Source organism: Triticum urartu, chromosome 3A, assembly GCF_056163025.1.
Source record: "Triticum urartu cultivar PI428250 chromosome 3A, HENAU_Tu73, whole genome shotgun sequence".
Classification (NCBI taxonomy): Eukaryota; Viridiplantae; Streptophyta; class Magnoliopsida; order Poales; family Poaceae; genus Triticum; species Triticum urartu.
In genome coordinates, this window is record NC_141875.1 from 203,339,587 (window position 1) to 203,348,802 (window position 9,216).

At 43.0% G+C, this 9,216-nt stretch overlaps 1 pseudogene; it reads right to left on the minus strand.

Moving 5' to 3' along the window:
• Positions 1-3,122: 3,122 nt before the first annotated feature.
• LOC147979200 (uncharacterized) lies at positions 3,123-3,815 on the minus strand (annotated as a pseudogene).
• Positions 3,816-9,216: the final 5,401 nt, after the last annotated feature.

A 9,216-nucleotide genomic window follows, 5' to 3' on the forward strand; every position in this document is an offset into this window, starting at 1 on the left:
ATGATTACATTGATGAAAGCGGGTTTGGAAGAGTGGCAACTTTAGGTAGTAGTGATCTCACTATTTTAGAGGGTGTTGAATCTTATTACAATATTGATGAAAGTGGATTTGGAGAGGTCATGACTTTATTTAGTGATACATCCACTCTTTTGGAAGAGGTTTCAATTGATTATGACAATGAAGTTGCTATCTATGATGATTATTATGATGACATCTATGCCACAAAGTGTGATAAATCTTCTATGCTTGTGCATCATGAAAAGAGTGATGTATGTGATGGTTATATTGTTGAATTCATTCATGATGTTTCTGAAAATTATTCCGAGGAAGGAACTTATGCTCTTACATATCTCAATAATATCAAGTTTCTTCTCTATGTGTTGATTGTTTTGAAGTTGCACTTGTTTTGCCTTCCTATGCGGCTAGTTGATTCTTGCTCCCATAAGTTGTTTGATCAAAAAATCCATATGCATAGGAAGTGGCACTGGTAAGCGTCGGTCCTAAACAAACGGTTTTTAACCCCTTTTCGCCAAGTGAGTGTGTGCGATTGGGTGTCCTTCCCACATGACCTAGAAATCATCGGGGATAGTCCCTCCTGGGACCCAGGATGGGGCCGTGTGCAATCGGGCGAGGCATCGAAACCCAATCATTTCCCTAGGTATGTACATCCCACACAGTAATCCAAGAAAATCATTTCCGTAGGTATGTACATCCTAGATGGTGAATCCCAGAAAAACATTTCTGTTCGTATGTATATCACACACAGTCAATCCAAGGAATACATTTCAGTTATTATGTACATCCCACATAGTCAATCCAGGGAAAACGTTTCCGTTCGTACGTACATCCCACACAGTTATATTTGTAGGCTCGTGTGTGAAAGGTGTAACTATCACACACGGTCTACCTTGGTTAACCATTTGCTTTTGCCAATTATATCACACACGATTTGATGAAGAAAACCATGTGGCATTGGGCTATCCATCGCAAGCCCTTTTACTGCTAGAATCGTTTGCAAAGTTCCATGACACATTTAGCAGGTTTATTAGTTTACAATTAATAATTCCAATATTACGTAAATTCATATTTCATATTGAACAACTGTTTGCCAATTTCATATCAGGCACATAAATATATTATAACATCATAGTAAGGTAGCTACATGAAAACAACACGGTGCAACATATAGCTAGTTCAACTTCATAAGAACAATATATTCATTTCCCTAATCGAGATCATCCAGGCTCATCTTATCAACCTCTGCTTTCAGCTCAGTAAGAACCTGTTTTGCACGGTCCAACTGGGAAAGTGCCTCCTCCTTCGCGAACACCATCTTAGCAAAGTCTGATTTAAAAAGTCTGAGCTCATTCTCCTCCTTCAACCTTTTATCCTGAATCTTCAAATATTCTTCAGCGTTGACAACCGTTTCTCTAAGCCTACATCTGTTCTCTTCCTCATACATGCTCCAGAGCTTCGCTAGGCACATCTTCAAAGACTGTGGCCACTCTTGATCAACCCACTCCAAGTAAGAACACTTCCATTCATCCTATAATATTTAAAACTAGATCAGTAACAATTGTAGGGGAAATGGGTTTATAGCAACATAGAAAATCACCAATGCTTATTTTGAAAAACTAAAGAAACATGTTAATTATGACATATCTTCTCAAAAAGATCAATGCATGTGCAAATGAAATAATTTGTACTGAGACAACAACCAAATTCTAGAACATCAGAAGCTATAATTAACTACAACGACGCTACAAGTTCTTACTCATGTACAATAAATAACAAATTGAACATTTTATGAGGAAGGTAAATATAACTGCAACAGCATAGCGACCGTGTTTGGATGACAGCAAATTGATACTAACATGTGTGTACACACAAAATTTTAGTAACATAGAACTAATAGCACTAAGGCCGTCCACTATGTATGCCAAAACTGGGGTAAAGACAACTGTTTCTACATCTCGCACCGGTGCCCTGCACTGGCGAGCCAATGCAGCGAAGAAAAACAGGGAACCGGACTATGGAGCACGTAGTTGCTCCGATGCCCAGTTCATTCGTGCCATAAAGATTTAGTATTTTACTGTTTGGCTGCTCGGATGTGTGGAGCAAAGTTGGCCGCACAAACTGCTGAAGCGGTTCCAAATAATTTTCTAATGGCACCGCCGATGAGATGGCAACAATTTAAGAGAATAGGTACAAACTATGACACTATCTTAGGATGCGTTTCATTAAAGGTGTGGTATGAATGGGTTGGGACCGTGACAGTGTCTGAATCACATCTAACAAATGATTTGTAACAACGAAAGAGGGTCTAACCTTCTCTGCACATGTAAGAAACTTCCTCCCACTGTCCATAGAATCAAACACAACTAGCTTCACGCATGGAGATAGATGGTGACAATGAGCAGATAGATCTTCAGCCACCCCGCTCCATTTGTTGCCACTGATGGTCCTAGGGAGCTACAAGAGGAAGAAATGACTCAAATCGACCGCCGGGTAAAAATCATTCATTCCAAGTCATATCCCGAGAGACAGAAGAGATGCATACCTGGGTGGTGAAGGAGTCGTCGCTGGAGGAGCAATCGCTGGAGAGGTCTTTGAAGAAGACCATGGCGACCCCGGTGGTAGGATGCGAGACGGCAAGAGCGAGGAAGCGGCTATAGCTTAGCAAGGAAGGAAGGAGGAAATAGGGGAAATGTGACTTGTGGTCGGGAAGAAAATGGGGTGGGGAAGGGGGGCGGGGGTAGATATTTTGGTGGTAGGCCAAAATTTTGGAAATGTGGAGGGAAACTTTGCGCGCGGTGCCGCTGGACCTTTCACTTTGAACAATTGTGTGCATCGCAAACGATTCTTCTCCTTTACGCGCGTGAGATGAGTTTGATAATTCAAATTTTGGTGGAAATTTCCCGAGTACGTCATTGCATAATTTAACATCGCTTGCTAATTTGGGCACACAAAAGAGCGTACAACAGACATACCACACTTACTGAATCGAGCAATTTTAGTAATTAAACAGAGCCAATCGACCTAAACATTGCTCTAACAAAAGTCCAGCATAAAAAACAAAGCCTAAGTACGCATAATTTTAACAAATTGGCCGCCGCGCTGGCCTATGCATCACCGGTGTGAGATGAGACGTCGACGACTTGTCCTGGCGACATGCCGCCATTGGTGGATTCCGCGTCCCCCCTGTTGAAGTCGACCGCGTCCTCGTCCTCATCCTCGGCGCCGCCCTCAAGGTTGTAGTACTCGTAGTAGTGGCTGCGCCAGAGCTCGCCTTGGTACTCCACTGCCGATTTTTCGACGGACAGACTCTTCTCTACCTCGACCTCGGCCACGCGCAACTCCTCCTCCCGGCGCTCCTCGATCTCCGCCACCTCCTGCATCTCCAGCTCCCGCTCGGCGACCTCATGAGGAAGCAGGTCCTCCATGATCACCGCCGCCTTTTCAGACGTGGGTTGCATGCTGGAGTCCAAGGTGGCCTAGAATATCTTGGCGTGTTCATCCTCAATCTTGGCATGGATGGCCTCGACCCGGGCCAGGGCAACATCGGCGGCAGGGACGGCAGCTCGAGCGCTCTCGGCGTTTGCAGCCGCCATTGCAGCAGCAGCTACAGCCGTCTCGGCTGCTGCAGCTTCCCTGTCGCCTGCCGTAGATGCCCTCTCGGCGGAAGCGGTCGCGCTCAATGCGGATGCGGCGGCACTCTCGGCGTAGGCGGCCCCGCTCTCGGCGTAGGTGGCGGCGCTCGGGGGAGTGGATGCGGCCATCGTACGGGCCTTCACGAAGCGTTTCCACGACGTCATCTTTGCAAGAAGGGGGTGCGGCAATGGGGGTTGGGATTTGTGGACTCGGGGGTTGCCGGCACTGGAGCAGACGAGCCGGCGAAGCTTAAGGAGGGAGACTTAAATAGACCCAGATATTTTCATTGCAAACGGTTCCTAGAAAACAACTGTGTGTGATGTTGTAAATATTTTTTATTAGCTGTGAAAGATGAATTTGGAGTACAGTGGCAACGGATGGTGTTTTAAACGCACGAGAAATTTTGTAGTACTAATACAACTATCATGTCAAAATTTGGAAAATTACAGGGGTCATTTGACCTTTTAAGTCATTTAAGCGTTTTTCTAGCCATTTAATGACCGTAATTGAAATTTGAACTACACGTACATGCAACAGCTAACCATAACGGTTTGAAAACTCATATTTTGTGTACTTGTGTGTGATTTAATTCCATGTGCAGTAAATTGGAAGGAATTTCCAAACATATTGGTCTAACGGCTATGACACAATTAAGCATGGAGTGACATGGCATTTTAATTCCAAAAAATAAAAAAAATGATCAGAAAAACATGAAATCTTGGTTGATGTAATGTCATGCCACCAAGATGATGTGGTAAAGAAATTGGCATTTTTGACGAAAGTTTGGACACACACCCCTCACAAACCGGAGCAACTCACTAGAAAGGTCGTGGTTCCGAGAGGGAACAATGCATGTTTGATGACGAACGGGAGATAGCTTCCTCTTACGGCCTTAAATTTTTTTCTACGTCTAACGTGCACTACTACAACTGTAATGTGAAATTTTTGAAAATTCTAGGGGTCATTTGACCTTTTAAAGACATTTATGTGAATTTCTAGCCATTTAATGACTGTAATTCAAATTTGAACTACATCTACATGCAACGCCTAACCAAAACGGTTTGAAAAATCATATCTATGTACTTGTGTGCGAGTTATTTCCATGTGCAGTAAATTAGAAGGAATTTTCAAACATATTGGTCTCACGACATGGACACATGCGTACGTATGCATGGAGTGACATGGCATTTTAATTCCAAAAAAATGATCAGAAAAACATGAAACCTTGGTTGATGTAATGTCATGCCACCAAGATGATGTGGTAAAGAAATTGGCATGTTTGACGAAAGTTTGGACACACACCCCTCACAAACCGGAGCAACACACTAGAAGGCTCGTGGTTCCGAGAGGGAACAATGCATGTTTGATGACAAACGGGAGATAGCTTCCTCTTACGACCATCAATTTTTTTCTACGTCTAACGTGCACTAAAACAACTGTCATGTTAAATTTTTGAAAATTTCAGGGGTCATTTGACCTTTTAAAGACATTTAAGTGATTTTCTAGCCATTTAATGACCGTAATTCAAATTTGAACTACATCTACATGCAATGCCTAACCATAATGGTTTGAAAAATCATATTTTTGTGTAATTGTGTCCGAGTTAATTCTATGTGCAGTAAATAAGAAGGAATTTTCAAACATATTGGTTTCAAGGCATGGCACACATGCATGGAGTGCCATGTCATTTTAATTCCAAAAAATTAAAAAATGATCAGAAAAACATGAAACCTTGCTTGATTTAATGTCATGTCACCAAGATGATGTGGTAAAGAAATTGGCGTGTTTGACAAAAGTTTGGACACACACCCCTCAAAAACCGGAGCAATACACTAGAAGGCTCATGGTTCCGAGAGGGAACAATGCATGTTTGATGACGAACGGGAGATAGCTTCCTCTTACGGCCTTCAAATTTTTTTCTACATTTAACATGCACTAATACAACTGTCATGTGAAAATTTGGAAAATTTCAGGGGTCATTTGACCTTTTAAAGACATTTAAATGATTTTCTAACCATTTAATGACCATAATTCAAATTTGAACTACATCTACATGCAATGCCTAACCATAATGGTTGGAAAACGCATATTTTTGTGTACTTGTGTGCGAGTTAAAAATCATCAGACGATGTAAATATCTGGTGTTCAAAAAAGAAAATGTAAAGATCTGGCAAGACAACCGGACCCCACACGATTGGCACTCTATCTCGCGGCTCGAGGTTTGGTAGGTGAGTGGCGGGGATCATTAATCAGACACGGTTTTGCATTGGAAACTGTCAGCTATTATGTTCACACATGGATTTTGGCTATTATGTTCACACATGGATTTTTCTGCGGGAATCGTGTGTAATTCAAACAACAATACTTGTAAATTCTGGCGGCCGGCATGTGTACTGTCCCCGTCAATCTAGATTCCGGCCACCAATAAATACTACCTTGCTCACATCATCCCACCTGCATTCTCATCTACATCCTCCCCTCGCTCTCTCTCTCTCTTTGTCTCTCTCTCTCTCTCAAATCTCTGCCATGGCGCCGCCGGTCTGCCCACGCGCTGATGAGGAGTCGCCGCCCCCCAAGGACGCTCACTCGATTAGCAGCGACAAGGCCCCTACGCGCCGCCTGACGAGGTTGCACCGGACCCCCAACTTTGGATTGGTTTTGGGGCCAGTACAATCTTTGTCTGTGGAAGTCGCTGCCTCCGGCTGAGAAAGCCAGGAAAGTGGAGGAGGAAGCCAGGTACCAGGCGGCCTGTGAAGCCCGTGATGCCGCCTGGAAAAAGGAGGCGGCAGAGCTTTGGGGGAGGGTGCGTCGTCGTGCCGAGGAGGTGTATGAAGACGGGTACTTCGCGAGGAAGGTCATAGGCGCTGGGTACCTCGTCGCTGCGTGGAGGTGGTCTGATAAGCTCCAGCATGCCGCCGACGAGGAGCTCCAATGGGCGCCAAACGAAATGGCAAGATCGGCCACGCGCGTCCGCCAGCAAGAGGCAGATCGGTACATCAAGCGCTGCGAGGCGGAGGAGGCGGAGTACTGCCTCCGCACTGGGAAAATGCTACCTCATGAGCACTGCGTTGGTTTTCCCTTGAAGAGGAAAGGGTGATGCAGCAAACTAGCGTAAGTATTTCCCTAAGTTTTGAGAACCAAGGTATCAATCCAGTAGGAGACTACACACAAGTCCCTTGTACCTACACAAACAAATAAGAACCTCGCAACCAACACGATAAAGTGGTTGTCAATCCCTTCATGGTCACTTACGAGAGTGAGATCTGATAGAGATAATAAGATAAATATTTTTGGTATTTTTATGATATAGATTGAAAGTAAAGATTGCAAAGTAAAATAGATTGGAAACTTATATGATAAAAGATAGACCCGGGGGCCATAGGTTTCACTAGTGGCTTCTCTCAAGATAGCATAAGTATTACGGTGGGTGAACAAATTATTGTTGAGCAATTGATAGAAAAGTGCATAATTATGAGAATATCTAGGCATGATCATGTATATAGGCATCACGTCCGCGACAAGTAGACCGAAACGATTCTGCATATACTACTATTACTCCACACATCGACCGCTATCCCAGCATGCATCTAGAGTATTAAGTTCATAAGAAAAGAGTAACACATTAGGCAAGATGACATGATGTAGAGGGATAAACTCAAGCAATATGATATGAACCCCATCTTTTTATCCTCGATGGCAACAATACAATACATGCCTTGCTGCCCCTGCTGTCACTAGGAAAGGACACCACAAGATTGAACCCGAAGCTAAGCACTTCTCCCATTGCAAGAAAGATCAATCTAGTAGGCTAAACCAAAGTGATAATTCGAAGAGACTTGCAAAGATAACCAATCATACATAAAAGATCTCAGAGAAGAATCAAATATTGTTCATAGATAAACTTGCTCATAAACCCACAATTCATCGGATCTCGACAAACACACCGCAAAAAGGGTTACATTAAATAGATCTCCAAGAAGATCGAGGAGAACATTGTATTGAGATCCAAAGAGAGATAAGAAGCCATCTAGCTAATAACTATGGACCTGAAGGTCTGCGGTAAACTACTCACACATCATCGGAGAGGCTATGGTGTTGATGTAGAAGCTCTCCGTGATCGATCCCCCCTCCGACGGAGCTCCGGAAAAGGCCCCAAGATGGGATCTCTTGGGTACAGAAGGTTGCGGCGGTGGAAATAGGGTTTCGTGGTGCTCTTGGATGTTTTTGGGGTATATGGATATATATAGGAGGAAGAAGTAGGTCAGTGGAGCTACGAGGGGCCCACGAGGGTGGGGGGCCCGCCTAGCAGGGGTAGGTGCGCCTCCCTGCCTCGTGGCCGCCTCGTTTCTTTCTTGACGTCTACTCCAAGTCCCCTGGATCACGTTTGTTCCAAAAATAACTCTCCCGAAGGTTTCATTGCGTTTGGATACCGTTTGATATTCCTTTTCTGCGAAACACTGAAATAGGCAAAAAAACAACAATTTGCACTGGGCCGTGGGTTAGTAGGTTAGTCCCAAAAATAATACGAAAGTGTATAAATAGGCCCATTAAACATCCAAAATAGATAATATAATAGCATGGAACAATAAAATTTTTATAGATACGTTGGAGACGTATCAAGCATCCCCAAGCTTAATTCCTGCTCGTCCTCGAGTAGGTAAATGATAAAAACAGAATTTTTGATGTGGAATGCTACCTAGCATAATTGTTAATGTAATTTTCTTTATTGTGGCATGAATGTTCAGATCAGAAAGATTCAAGACAAAAGTTTAATATTGACATAAAAGTAATAATACTTCAAGCATACTAACTAAGCAATCATGTCTTCTCAAAATAACATGGCAAAAGAAAGTTCATCCCTAAAAAATCATATAGTTTGGTCATGCTCCATTTCGTCACACAAGAATGATCTTATCATGCACAACCCCGATGACAAGCCAAGCAATTGTTTCATACTTTAGTGATCTCAAACTTTTTTGAACTTTCAGGCAATACATGAGCGTGAGCCATGGATATAGCACTATGGGTGGAATAGAATATGATGATGGGGGTTATGTGGAGAAGACAAAAAAGGAGGAAGTCTCACATTGACGCGGCTAATCAACGGGCTTGGGAGATGCCCATCAATTGATGTCAATGCAAGGAGTAGGGATTGCCATGCAACGGATGCACTAGAGCTATAAATGTATGAAAGCTCAACAAAAAGAAACTAAGTGGGTCTGCATCCAACTTGCTTGGTCACGAAGACCTAGGGCATTTGAGGAACCCATTGTTGGAATATACAAGCCAAGTTCTATAATGAAAAATTCCCACTAGTGTATGAAAGTGACAAAACAAGAGACTCTCTATCATAAAGATCATGGTGCTACTTTGAAGCACAAGTGTGGAAAAAAAGGATAGTAGCATTGCCCTTTTTTTATTTTTTTTGGGCCTTTCTTTTTTTATTTGGGACAATGCTCTATTAATGATGATCATCACACTTTGATTTATTTACAACTCAATGATTACAACTCGATACTAGAACAAAATATGACTCTATGTAAATGCCTCCGGCAGTGTACTGGG